Source organism: Ambystoma mexicanum, chromosome 2q, assembly GCF_040938575.1.
Source record: "Ambystoma mexicanum isolate Mex_15411 chromosome 2q, UKY_AmexF1_1, whole genome shotgun sequence".
Lineage (NCBI taxonomy): Eukaryota > Metazoa > Chordata > Amphibia > Caudata > Ambystomatidae > Ambystoma > Ambystoma mexicanum.
Window position 1 is genome coordinate 1,250,323,218 of NC_090924.1, and position 15,262 is coordinate 1,250,338,479.

Below are 15,262 nucleotides of genomic sequence, written 5' to 3' on the forward strand. Positions count from 1 at the left end.
AGCCAATGTCAGGAAAAACATGAAATGCATGTTAGGAAACACTAAAAATGTCATCTAGGGGCTCTAGGTTTTGCCTTTGAAGCAAATCAGGCATAGAACATACCTGTTCAGATTCAGGGAAAGGGAAAAGGGTTCCTGTGGGTTCCCAAACATAACATGTGAAAAGAACATGACTAAGAAATGAGATTGTCAGGTGTGAACAAGTGACCCTACAGGAATCATAGGCTCAAATAATGCAATTGAAAACATGGGGCCGACCCACAGGAGGGGTCATAATAACATGCAGAGTTAAAATCTGCAAATCATTCTTGGAACATGAACAGGACATGATGGCATTCTAATGGTGCCCATCGCCCTAGTAAATAAGAGCTACTCTGATTGCTCAATATATAGAGATGAATGGCAAGGCAGACACATTAGATTACATACTGTCCCAATTGGACAATGCTTTGAAGGAGCACACAGAAAGGCAAAACTGCTTTGAAGACAATCATGTGTTAAGATGTCAATGCAAAGCAGGGAGAATGAGGAGGTGAGTGCAAGGAGATGTTGCAAATGAAGCGAGAGGGGTGATTCCAAAGATAATTAATACCTTTCCATAAAAAGAGTAGGGGGGGGGTCAAACTGGAACATTTATATAAAGCGGATGCATCAGAAACTGATCATAAATCCCTCCATATTGAAATTAAGGGAAATTTACAGCAAGAGGATAATAGATAACCTTCCCTGTATGTCATTGTGAAATATAAAGTAACATGATAGTAGGATTGAATAACAAAACTTGAGGTAGAAAAACTAAGTTGTGTGGAAAGAGACAAATGGAAATATTTGAAGTAATTACTTCTGAGTGTATATTCTATGACCACCCCGATTAAGAGCCACCTTTACACTCACGTATTGAAGTCTAAACAGTGTAGACCAAATATCCTCAGTGAACAGGAGCAAGGGCATGTGCGGGTTCAACATGGAATGACCAAGCATGGAAAAAAGCTCCTAATAACTTGTAAAGAAGTGGGCCACACTGCCAAACCAGCTTCTAATACCTTTCAAACATGCAAGACTTCCTTAAATTATAAGGAACATAACAAAGCGCTTGAGGGATTTGATGGAAGACTGGAAAAGGAAAACCTTACATAGAATGTGGTCAATCCTGAAAAAAGGAGCCAATGAGGAAACATAATCTGCAGGAAAAAAGTGGCTTCAGGTTCGTGTCAGTGGAGTGGGAAACTGCAAGCCAAGAATCCAGAAGAAGACTGGATCCACGTCTTTAAATCAATTGTCAATGTCTTCAAGGACCCAGTGAATCAAATTATAACCGGTTGAGAGGGAGGCAGTGAGGACATTACTAATTATAGTAAAAATGAATAATGAAGACGACTGAGCAGGAGCATTCCCACCCACCAATCTGAAGAAGTCATTGGATGGTATGGCAAGAAGAAAGGCTCCAGGCCCCAATATGAGACATGAATAGGTCTATAATCAGTTTGGGATCTGGAAGATACCATTGCTAGTGGAGGATTTCCAGATTTGTGCTCTGTAAGATAATATTCCAGAATCATGGTAGAAGACAATTGTAAATAGTGAAATGCTCAGAAACGATGTGTGGAAGTACATACCAATCAGCCTCAATTATGTAAATAACATTATTTCACATGGTCATAGTGTCAGAATTGCAAATCTTGACAGATGAGAAAGGAGCTCTGAACATCAGACAAGGTGTCTTCCACCTAGGCCTCTTAACAATCAAACAATTACTCACATTTACTCTGATAGGCAGGGATAGAGGAGGTTGCTATACAGGAGAAGATTATTTGAAAGGTCTAGGCTTATGATCAGAGAGAAGGAGATGCTGGAAAAAGAGGGGTTTCTGTTGCCAGCAACAGTAATTGTCATTTTTGAAACCCTTCTTCTTGATAGCTTCGATTCTAGAAGGTTGTGAGGTGTCGTGGATTCTTTATCAAACCCTATGCAATGGGTTAATGAGTGAGGTGAAATATGGATGAGGTGAAGGTGGGAGGTGGGTGAATGGTGAGGGCATAGGTATTATGGGGGAGTATGCAACAGTTTCTCAAGTTACCATCTCGAAAACAGAGACCCACTGAGGCAGGTTAGATGGAGCAGAAGGAGCACATGAGAAGAGAAATCCTGTGCCTCTGACCTAGAAGCAGCTATGAGGAGGCACCCGGGAAACAGACCAACGACCAACCAACTAGAGGATAGATAGCGTCATCAAGCCTGAGGTGGAGAGTGGAGACCGTCAATGCCTATACGTCTGGAAAATGGGCCATGTTGCCCTAGACCACAAACCAGAGGTAGGTGGAGGCACGAGCTGATGCAGCATCACTGATGTTCAGAGAGCTCCTGGGAGCAACCACTATGAGCAAGGAGGAAAGCACAGGACATTCATCACACCAAGGTGTCTACAGGAAATAATGAACATGTAGCAAGGAGCTAAACGGAGTGCCAGTCCCCCTGATATGAGTTCAAATCGTTCTGGTAAAATCTTGCCACCACCCAAAGACAAGTACCCTGTATCTCTGTGGAGGATCAATGAGGCTCAGAGGAGAGCAGACATAAGACAGTTTGAACAGACCTGTATTTGTACACTGTGAACTGTACCTATACAGTGAGATTTGGGGGCGCACTGCCTCTAAGACCGATATAGCCCTTGCTTGGAGACTTTTGATATGTTGGGACTTCTACCTTCCTGGATACTGAAGGGATTAGTGAGAGAGGGAGAGAGAGAGCGAGAGAGAGAGAGAGAGCGCGAGAGAGAGAGAGAGACAGAGGGAGACAGAGGGAGATAGCGAGAGGGAGAGTGAATGACTTGGAGAAGAATGGAATTGATTGCCCCATGTTGGGACCTCTTCAAAACGTAGGTGCAAGAAAAGGGTCTTCATATGTGGTTTTATATATGCACACCATACAGTTCCATTTAAATTAATCTAAATGCAAATACCAAGCACTGGTTTTAAAAACATTGTAATTATGGACTTACCCTACATACTGTCATATATATTAATGCTCGTACATATGATGTTCTAATTAGAATAACACAAACTGGAGAAATTGTGTTCAAGGGTACAAATAATTATTACACCCAAGATCCATATTTGTTATAATGAAGTTCCTCTGCCTTCTGTGTTCCATTGAAAAAAAACTGAATTTGCAATTCATCAGGCTGTTTTCTTTGTTCTCCCTTTGAGGAATTCATTGGTGTCTATATTCCCTTTGGGAATCGAGGTGTCCACTACACGTAGAATGGAATTCATGACTCAAAAAACTCTGGGTAGATAATAACTGTGTTGTTATGGTCCAAAACAGAGATTAACTAAATGTTTATGGATACATGGATCTTTGACACAAGGCAATTATATATCATGGAGATTTTCATTAGAAATATGTTGAAATTCAACTACAGAATAGAAGGGAAAAACATTAATTAATGATAATGAAAGTTGGTCCAGGTTCTTGCCATGTGTCTTGATATTGTGGAGCAAATGTAAGAAGACAACATCACAGTGGGTGTCACTACTTGATCAATAAAACAAAGTTCTTAGGTCACATAAAGCTTACATGTTTGGTTTGGTGATCACAACAGAACCACATTTTGATTTCTATCCACTGGGTATGTAAACTACTTCCCCTGATACCCAATTCAATTTTCTAAGGCACCTTGGCCCTATTTGTAAGTTTGCCAGTCTGGAAAAAAGTGGCGGTAACAACGGTTACCAGCACCTTTTCTGGACTGGCAGACTACAAGTCTAACTGTGCCAGTACTTCAGGATTCCCATTCCCCTGAATTCCACTGGGACTCCATGGGAATGGGAAATTACGGTTCCTCCGTCACCCATATTATCCCGATATTACCAGTGTATCAGGCGGCAGGAATAGTAAGGCGAGCCTGCTGATAGCCCGCAGGTAGCACCAGCGGGTTACCGGCAGACTCGTAATGAGGGCCCTTAAAAAAAACTTCATATTAACAGGAGTTTTAAATGACCCTGTATATGAGAGGTTCCAGAGCCATGACATATTCCCATGTTGAGGCATAATCTATAGTTAAAGTATTAATTAGTCATGTTCAAATATTGGAAACAATTGTTTAAATCACTCATTTATGATAAGGTATTTGGCAAGGAGAACTCACGGATGAAAAAGAAAGTGTGTGTGCTTATTTAATCATATGTCTGATTCCTACTGCCCAGAAGGGAGAAATAAAGCTGAAATAACCATTACTCTGTAGGAATGGTCATGTTGATAGCAAATGGAGTTGTGTTCAAATGGAGCCAAACAAGAAACCACAGTCCACTCAGAAGGAGGAATGACGGAGGTTTTCCATTAACATTTCCATAAAGTCAATGGGATCAGTTGAGCTGGGGGTCTGTAAGAGGCTGTAAAAAGACAACATCAGTAGGATAGGACATCAAGATCTGACAAGATAACCAAACAGCAGATCACAACCAAACAATCAGCCAGAACCACCAGAGGGCCCAGCAGGCTGGATGCAGAGGTGTGATAAGGGAGAGAAAGCATGATATGACTTTAGATCAGTGGTGGGCATTTTATGGAGGTTATTACCTGGGGGTCAGGTGCTTATCAAGACTTAAAGAGGTGTGAGGATTGGGTTGGTGGATTGCGGCAGGCTCTGGCCTGGTTGGGTGAGGATTAGAGGCCTGATGGCAGGTTAGTGGACATGAACGGACACAGCGCAGAGCCTGGTGCTGTCTCACGTTCTTTGCCGGGTGCATTCCTGAAGGCGATACTAAATATTCGCAACACTAAAGGGACGAGAGGGAAATGGACTTCCGTGGGAACAAGGCTCAAGCGGAGTCAGTATGCTGGTTAGAAATTGGGCTTTGTGTACTGGGAACATGAGCAGTGTGAGCCTGCAGCCTGTCTCGTTTTGAGCCTAAAACAAAATGGCGCTGCGTGTTGTGGGCATTTCTAGGGTTAAGCACCTACTACTTCTATGCGCTGTTGCCTCTTTGTAGGATACCTGGTGATGCATACTGCTCCCTCCTTGTAGGTTACATTGGCTCATATGGGGTTCACCTTATTTGGAAGCGCCTAGGGGGGTGGGATAGGCTCATTTGCAACCCAGCAAGGGCCACCAGTTTTCTGCGCAATTGCTATTTTTCTACAAAATATATCCAAATGAAAGACTTTCCACAGGAAAGGTTAGACCCACACAAGTTAATTTGACTCAATGTTTATGTTGTAAAGAAGTGAAAAGGGACTTTCTCACTTGCACAATATAGCCAACTTCAGAGTTGAAATATATGTGTTAGAGAGAATGGACTTGTAGGCTTGCAGCAACATTAAGCGTGTGTCCATTTTACAAACGCACACCAAATATAACTAGGTTTTCTAGATAAAATCAAATGCCACGGCAGCACAGCAATGGAAAGAAAAAGTGCCCGGGAACCGCGACTCGCCGCCTGATTTATTTCCACAGACACGACAGAGCAGCGGCCGGCTTTAAAGTCCATAGTCAGTGGCATTTGAGCTGCTAAAAAGAAAGCGATTCATCTCCTCTCCTTAAGAACGCTTATAAAAAGAGCGGGAAATGTCACCTGTGGGGCTAGACAGGCTACAAGGTTCCCTATAGAGTTTCTGAAGTACAGCGTTCGCCGGTAATCATTGCTCACCTGTGCTGCCATCTAGAGCAGGAAAGTGCACGCAGAAGAATGAAGGTCCCTGTGGGTGGAACTGGCAAGAAGGCCCATAACAGAAAGATAATACATACTGTAAGCTTGTGATTCATAATACACTGAATAAAATGCATTCGCTTTATTACACGCCCTAGAAATCGCCTACATTTCTCCAAAGCTTCTGATCTTTGCAATCACTGATCTCCAGAATTGAAATATAAATGCGAACTGCTCAGTCGAAGCCCTGTAAATATTCCTTTGCCTTCCATCCATTATTTTGTGTGTGTGAACGAAGAGGTTCCGAGTAAATACATTAAATAGATCTCAAGCCTTACAGCTACCGAGGTATCCCCAGCTTTGATTATAACATGTTGACAGCACGGCGCAGAATATGGCTGCTTGCAGAGCGGTGTGCTTCTCTGTGGAGTTGCACTGCGGTGAACAGAGTGATATCAATGCCATTGCCTTTGCCAGATGTGAGGTGCAGCGTTCCAACTATGTAAACCAGATGCAAATGTTTCACCTTTAAAAAGCAAACCTAATGCAGGACATTTCAACGGCTGTGCTAAATTGGAAAACAGGTGCTCTTGTCATTTATCTACAGAAACCACACTTCATTACTCGGGTACACTGGATCTTTAAAAAAAAAAATACAATACGACGACTTTGAATGTGAAATTTCAATGCTATTGAAATATATACATTCATATTGATGCCGAGGTCCCTCCTCCTCTAAAAGCATTGCCAATGTGTTGCTGGCAACATTTAAGCTATATTTCCAATAAACGGTGGCACTAGATCATTTGGTGTTCTACCCAAGTGATTTAAACATAAGCTGGAATGGCCAGGGACATCTTAGCAGTTTCTGGGGCCGGGGGCAGAGAGAGCCTTGCCCCCCACTCCCTTTGAAACCCATGTCCTACTCCAACCACCACCCCAAACCAATTTCATCCCCCTGAAGCCCAAGCCCCCTCCCAATCGGTAAAGAGTCAAATTTAACAGAAACTTGTCTAGGCTTTAAATGGATTATCTAGTTGTTAATACAATATAAACATTACACATCTCTGACCTGTTTCCCTAAGAGGATGCTATATTGAAGGCATTTTAACTTAGTTTTTCGCATAATAAATGAATTTTGAAAGAAAATAAAGGAACATTATTTTTAAGCAAGTATTTATTTAATAAAATAATAACCTAACAGTACATGCTCTTGGAAAAACATTCCAAATGTGCCATGGCTTAGAAGTGTCCCAATATCTGAAGGCATAGCATTATCCCAGCCTACGTGTGGTACAAGGCAGTATGCAAACAATTAGAAGACAAAGACATGATGCTTTTACAGCATGGTGTGTGAAAACTATTCTCAGTTGCTTTCAGAATTGATGCCCTCTCTGGCTGGTACGACTTCCTTTCATCGTGGGATGTTTTTTCGCAGGGTTTTTTACCACAAATGTGTTGCTGCAAAAATCCATCAAATTCTTTTGGGGGGGTTAGAAAAATATATTTATTGGGTGGGGGTGTTCGGAAATATATATAAAAAAATTAAAGGGGATTGAGTGTATTGGGGGATCCCCCCAAAGATAAAAATAAATAAAATGTGATTAGTTTTTTCATAAAGAAATCTGCGGTACAAAACACTGCGAAAAAACATCCCGCAATTAAATTACATGGAACCCTCTGGCTATACATCCCTGATTTTTTAAACCATGCACTTATTTATGGACCACATGGATGGAGGACCCCCCCCCCATTGTGTTCCTTGCACCTGCCAATGCCGTCCTCAGACTCCCTCAATGTGACGACCACATTTCTTCCTCAGAAGAGTATTTTATTTTCATCAGTCATGTTATTTTGGGCACTTTAAACTATCCTGGCGCTTAAGTAATCAGGGGATTAAATACTCAGATAAACAGTACTCATTTTATCCACCTATGAAAGGATGAAAGGATGAGTCGGCCATGGTGGGGTTCAGAAACAGTGTCCTGCAGGTTACAGAGCTCAGCGCCCCATTTCCTTTTCCTTTAACTTTGTGTCTATTTTGTGTACTTTGAGGAGATTATTACAACTCCAACGTAATTTAAAAGGTGAACTGTTACTGCCCATCTCCCGTATCCTGCTGGATAAAAGCTGATATTTGAAACAGATGGCAGCAGGGCCCCCTCAAACATGCACTTCCGCATGCATAACAATCTGGCCTTTGGGTTTTGGAGGCCAAATTAGAGAATCCTAGAAGTGGCTATAGTTACACCTCACATTCCACATAATTGCACTTTTAGACACAGAGATATGCAGAGATTGGTCCAGAATAAATATGTGCTGATCAGGTTCTGACATTAGGATTTACATCGAGATATCTGCATGCTAACTCAGTAATGTGGAAACTAGGCAACACATCCTAATTCATCATTATTGGGGCTTGGCCACAGATGCCAGAAGTGCTTTGCTAATAATAACCTACAATATATGACATGAGGAACCCCCACCCTGCAAGGCTGCCCTGCCCTGCGAGTCCCTGGGCTGTTTGCCCCTTTGACTGGCACCCATTTGTGATGGCCCTGCATGGATGATGAATGTATGTACCTTCCCCAATTTGACATCCATTTCTCTCCCTTGCCTCAAGTCTCAAGGAAGAGTAACTGTGGAAGGGAAGCTGTAGGAAGCAAATTGAAAGTGCTGATCGTGGGGGGCAGACAAACAGTAACAGTGGTGGTGACCTGCTACACGACGCACCAACCGCACAGTAGGAAGGGAATCCAATCCAAAGGAGGAATCAGGATGGAAGGCAAGGTCTGCTGCCTCTCATAGCATGGGCCCTCATGCTGCTTGGCTTTGAGGCTCACGCATTTGAGCTCACTTGCTTGCACACACACAGCCACACACAGCAATCAGGGAAGGCAGAGCCATCAGATAACACGAGCACCTCCAAGTCAACCATCATTACTGTTTTTTAGTTCATGCTATTAGGTGGCATTGTAGCGCCACCTATGAGTACAGATTAGGAGAAAAGGCATTTGAGGAGGGAGACAAAGATTGTATGTGTTGTTTGGTCATTTGCCCATCCATTGTTTGTGGAGGGACATGCTACTCCCTATGGCCGTTGCTACTCAGTTTCCAACCCTCCCCGCCCAAAACACCTCCTCATGGGAACTGATTTAGCTTTCTTTATTCAAGCCTTACCACCAAACTCTGCATTCAAAGAACCTGCCATTGTTTTCTCAAAGCAGTCTTCTGAGATGTAATGACTTAATTGGAGTAATAAACACACTACTGGTGTAATAAATATGTCTTAACCAGGTCTGCCTATAGCCACTCGATTTATAAGCAATACGCATGCCTTTCACTGTAGTCCTGTTAAAAAGAACCAATGGCAAAGCCAACAGTTTTGTCTTGTGCATATGTATTAGTCATTTGGAGGCACTACTTTTAAACACCTAGATACATGCACCATTTTGCACCTGCTACCATCAATAACCAGTTAATACACTGTGGTAGTGCCTGGCAAGGGCCTTTCTATGCCTACACAAAAGCCCAAACTGTTGGCATTTCCAATGCTTATTTTTTGTGTGTCAAATGTGCCTGCAGGCATACACACACAGCATAGGTTATTTTCAGTGTCTAAATGTTAATATATATGATAGAAAGAGAGGAAAAATGCAAAATGTTTTCTGGCTTCGTGACATGGCCACACACCTGGAAGTGCCCCCCACCCACCAGTGCCATTGCCCCCCACCCAAGTTGGACTGGCAGGTGGGTCCCCAGCCCCCCATGGGTAGGGGTCTGGGCCTCTTTTGCCCGCTTTAAAAATGTCTCTGAGAATGGTAACATGTGTTTTCACCTCTGATGTTTTCTTCCCCAAATAAAAAATTTAGAGTGATCCCTACAGCTCATCCATTAATGTACAACTATACCTCCACCCCTAAAAGCACATTATGCCCTTTACCACCTGTGTATTTCTTTAAATATATATATATATATATATATTAGGTGGATTTCCTGGTAGTACATATTCTGCAATTAACAAAATTGGGTGGTGAATATTCTACAATGAAAGCACCATTAGATTATATTCTATTGCATGGCATATAGGGTTCCTATTATGCACTTCTGTTTTTGTTTACTCGAATAGCAGTAAGAAAACAATGTGCATTTTTACCAAACTAGAGCTCCCATAATCCCACGTTAGTGTCCAAAGTCATCTAGTCCAAGCACCATTTAGATAGTCACCATTGCTCTATGCTCCTTTGGAACATAGGATGCTTTATCGTTACATGTTGTGTATGTAGCATTTGCCGATCTTACTCAAGAGAATCTGTGTCCATAGAGAACCTTTTTCAAATTATTTCATTAAAAATAAGTACTTGCAAACATACATTGGCTCTTTGGCTCTTTTAGTTTAAACCATGGTTAGGGAAGTCATTTCACCAAAATTCCAGGGGTAGCGGAAGGGGTATCCCACGACCCTTGAACTCTGATGACATCCCAGGAAGTGATGTCATTTGACCCCACCCCGAGTGACATCACAGGAAGTGGTGGTGCACACCCTTTAACCCATTGACAAAGCAGGAAGTGGCATCACATAGCATTGTTCCTCAGTAGACTAAGAAAAGCATGGTTACAATACCACTGTAATATATACATTTTATTGCAGAATGGATCACCATATGTGTGTATAAGCGCATATTACCAAATTATTGTGAATGAAATCATTTGCACTTACCTTGGCTTGCCTGCACTTACGGTCATCTCGAGGTTCTGGACAAGGCAATACAAGCTGCTGCTGCTTGGTGTTGGTGTGCTGCGTTCGTTCTGATCCCAGTACTGTGCCGCAGGATGCAGAAACCTTCCATAGTAGAAAATGGCAATGCGTGGTCAGGGTGCACAATTACACTTAAACTAATGCAACGTGCACCCAACGAAAAAAACAGTCAAAGCAGCATGCAGCAAAAGCAACAGCAAATCTTGGATATCTGTAATTATCAAGGATTTGGTAGGGAATTTTGAAAAAACAATGCCGTCAAGAAACTATTAAGGTCAAGTTTGTTGAGGCAATATAATCAATCAAATTTTAAATCAAAAGTTCATACACAAACTGAAAGGGAATACATACATGGTTCATCATCAGGCAGACCAAGAGGGTGACACCACATTCTACTCCTGTATGCCACTGACCTTATATAATATTAACCATACATGTCTGAGTTATATGGTCAGTGGCATATATGGTTGAGTAAACCTTGCTAGGATTCAAACCTATGACGGGCAGAACACACATAGACCCCAGCAGGGAGCACTTAACCCACTGAGCTATTTTACCAGCTATTTATCCTTAAATGTGCATACTACCGCATTTAGTAATGTGTTCGCTATACCTAGCACTTATTTTACAGTGCTTAGAATTAGCACGAATGTGCCATATCCCATACCTGTAACATTAAAGGTGTAAACGTGTAGTGTGTGGGCATGAAACGTTGGCAGCCCCCACCCAAGAGATATCATATTCCTTGGCTGTGTGAGGAGAAGGGGTGTGGGACTGTCCCCTCCCAAACTCTCTGACGTGATTATTAGCGTACAAAACGAACATGGAGAGTTCACACTCCACACAAGAGAAACTAAGTACCTTTGAGAAGTTTCCCTTCCGTGGCCACGCAGCCTGAGAGGAATTCTCATGAAATGCTCTGGAATCTTCCAAAACAAACTGCGTGTGAGTGCCAGCTAAGCCAAATCCCCCTTCAAAGAAAGTGGGCACAGATTTAGGAAAGGCAGCCGACTTCTAGGATGCCTATCCGCCATCTGGGAAGCATTAACATTAAGCTGCTCGCGCTTGTAGCATTGCTGGCAGCCCCTGTGGTCCACTATGGCCATCCCACCCATCAGTGATGCACCATCACCGCCCCTTTCACATAACACAAGTGAACAGCACTTCTCACGGAGGCCGTCCATCCCCCACAGACTCACAAACACAGACTTCTCAAACAGTAACCAAACCTCTACATGAACTTCAAATTCGGGCCCAGAATAAGTGGGCGCGGTTCAGAGATTACAATAGGGACACTAATCCCATTTTCAACACACTTTGTTCTGACCCCGTGCTTGCATGGTAAAACACCCTCTCGTATAAATAATTTCTCTTCCCGTTGTACAAAGTATTGCTGCATGGTAGAGCACACTGCATGGAAGCACTTCACAAGCAAACTGAACATTGTCTCTGGAGCTCTGTCACAATGCACTGACTGGGTCTTCAACCTTATCTGAACAATAAACCGCTCTAAACAACCTGCAGGACAACCCCAAAGTTAAACCTTGGTTTATCTGTGGGGCTATCTGTTAGGGAGAATTCTCCAGAATGGCTAATTTGCCTTACCTACTGAGTCCCTCAGCAGCTTTGCTGGATTTCTAGGATTTATTTTTTTCACCTGGTAAGAGTGTGAGCCTTTTTTCCCACTCTTACATGTGTTTTTCTATGTGTGTGTAACATTTATTTGTGTTGATAGACTGTGGAGCCCCACCTACTCCACAGGCATCATCTTTTTTTTACTGTTTGTTCCACAGCACCTTCAGTGCAGTGACACAGGGTTGTCTTATAGGCTTCCCAACTCTGACTCCATTTTCTGGGACTGACTACTGTCTCCCAGAACATTTAAAGTTGCCATTGACTTTATTAGTCTAATTAAATCCACAGACCCAGTACAAACTATCATACATAGAGTACTGGAAAGGGTTAATACTTATCCCTTGTTGTCTGTTTCTCTTGGAGCACTGTTTCGCTCCCTTTTCATCAAGACTTCACTGGTGGCAGTGGTAATTACCCTATGTGTCCTATCTTAAATAACCTTGGTATTGTTTTAGGCTATCTTGGTACCTCAAACTTAAACCCGCTAGACCATATACTTTTTTATACCGTTCCGGCTGGGTTTATTCGCCATTTCTTTCTGAAAATGTCTTTCTCGTGTTTTACTCTTCGCGCCAAACCAGGGTTGGTTCCTTTGTTCGCCGTCCTTTCGTGGGCTTCTACACAGAAGCCCTCCTTAGGAGCCTGAAAGTCTTGGTAGGCAGGATGTGAGGGAGGGGTTTTAGGACCCCTGACATGGGTTCCCTTGGTAACCCAAGTCGCACTCCTGTTTGATTGGCTAGGTGACTGTCCCGCCAGGACAGCCACCCTGCTGTGTGATTGACAGCCAGGCTGTGTGAATAGGGGAAAACTGCATAAAAAGCAGGTCTTTGGGACTGGAAAGGCAGAGTTGCCACTAGAACAAAAGAACGGATGAGGAGCTGAGAGAAGAGGACCCCTACAATGACTTAACCGCCCGGTGAAGCCCTGCTGCAGGTCCGAATCTTCAGACTCCAACGACAGAGAAGATCCTCCAGGAATCTTCTTCCCCTGAGCTGGTGGGACCAACCAGTTCACCCAAACTGCAAGCCAGGACTCCCTCCTTTGGTTGAATTAGATGTACAGAGCTACAGTGATCCGGATAGCCAGGAAGGTCAGACCCTGCTTGGGTTTTAAGGAGCACACCTTTTATTTGTTGCTTTGCTCTGCTGCTGGTTTCTTCCCTGGGCAGTGCAGGACCATCCAGTCTTCCTACTTCATGTCAGTCCGACAGTCGCTTCAGGAACCATGAGCCTGTGGGACCTGCCAGGAACATCCGCCTCAGCTACAACTTCTTCTCCATTTAAAGGTACTGTGCAAATCCGGTTGTTCGTTTCATCCCTCCGCGGTTAAGGTTTGTGAAACCTTTCGCCAATCAGAGGGCTTGTCCTTCTCTACTCTTTAAACTAACTTTTCTGTCAACCAACTTCGTCCGGAACTCTTGGCAAAGACTTAACCGCAAACTACCCTGAACTGTGTGATCTTGAGCAAAAGACTTTTGTCCTATTGACTTTGGCCCTAAGCCTTTTTGATTTGATTCTATCACTGTAGTTCCTCTTTCTAGATTGCCCTGCTTACTTACCTGTTGGTGCTGCTCAATTTGAGTCTAACTTTGTTTTTCCCTCCCTTTTTAAATTGCTGAAGTGCCATTTTACTCACACTTAATTTTGAGTGTAACTTGTCCAGAATCTATTGGGAGTGGTGTGGTATATTAAGAGTGTGATTGTTCAACTGCGTTACTCTAGTGAACTGTTTTACAACTGATGTGTAAATAAATGTATATTTTTTTACTCAGATAGCTTGAGTCAGTGTTTGTTTGAATCATAGTAACTGCTGTCTTTTGTGTAACTATTGGTACTGCTCACTTTACTCTTGAGATAAGTCTGGCTGCTCAGCCATCTCTACCACTTTACTGTGTAGTACAGGCTTGTACCAAAGGTGAATTTGTACTGTCACTTGTATTCTTAACTGTGTGTGGTGTTCCCAAAGGGTACTGCATATAATTCTGCCTAACACTCTCCAACCAGAAACAATGGCACGGCTAATGCCACACTCACCAACACATCTGGACAATCATGACCATGTTGTACAATGCATGAAGAGGGCATGGCTTTGAACGGTCAATTCAGCAAGGATGGTGAAGTAAGATGGGTTAGGAAGGTGGTCCCATTGAAGTCAGGGGAGAATACATTGTGAGTGATCACGGTTAATGCAGCAAACGATTCCAAGTGGTCCTTGTTGGCGAGGGCTTGCTTCAGGATGACGATGAGAGGTATGCCCTCAAGCCCCAAACAAAAGATGCCGGTCATCACCTGCAGACATGTGATCACCTTGCGTCATGTCAAATTTTACATGCTAATGTGCATTGTGTCAATGATACAAAATAATAGCATTGCAAACAAAGGTTTTAATTTCATAACCAACATTGCCATGTACAATCTAATATCCAACAAAGAGGATAAGAGCAGTGAGCCTCATTCTAGGAAGTCAAAAGCAACATATGCAGGTAACCCTACATGAGCGGCAACAGCCAACTAGGAGCGGTTTACTGTAAATACAACATACAACGTCCCAGTGCTCGAGCATCATATGAAGCATATGGAGGCAGGCCGGGCTGACGCTGCACACCTCAGGCGCCAGAGAGAAACTGTCCCTGCGGCTGCTCTCCATCATCCCCAGAGTGGGGGGCTTTGTTTCGCATGACTTCCGACATGCTGGTACTTCATTCAGCTGCAAGCAAGACAGGGGCGAGGAGGAGAGCCAGCAGCAACATACCACAGATTCTACAATGCTTCCCGCCTGCACGGGCAACATATGTATACTAGGAAACGTTACCTGAGAGAATCGGGCAGTGCCATCTCCATGTCTCCTTCCACATGCACCAATTCCAGTGACAATAAGTGGCATCCTTGGCACCAAGCCTCCTTTGGGCTGACAGTGGGCAGAGCCCATGCGCCGAGCTCCACAGAAATGCAAGACACAGATGATGGATGAGCTCGAGAGTCCAGCCCAGACACAGTGGCGCTGTGCTGCCCCCCTGCCCTCACCCAGGTAGGCGGCATCATGGATTTGGTACTTTTTTAAAACAAATTTGTCATTTTCAAAAGGGACCCACTGTTGAAAATAACAAAGTTCCAGCAGCTGTGACCACTAGTCACCCCAAATGACGTCCCTGGCCATGGCACCTCAGAGAGATGTTTTTGAGCATTTCTGGATCCAACACCATTTGATCCCCTCTCAGGGC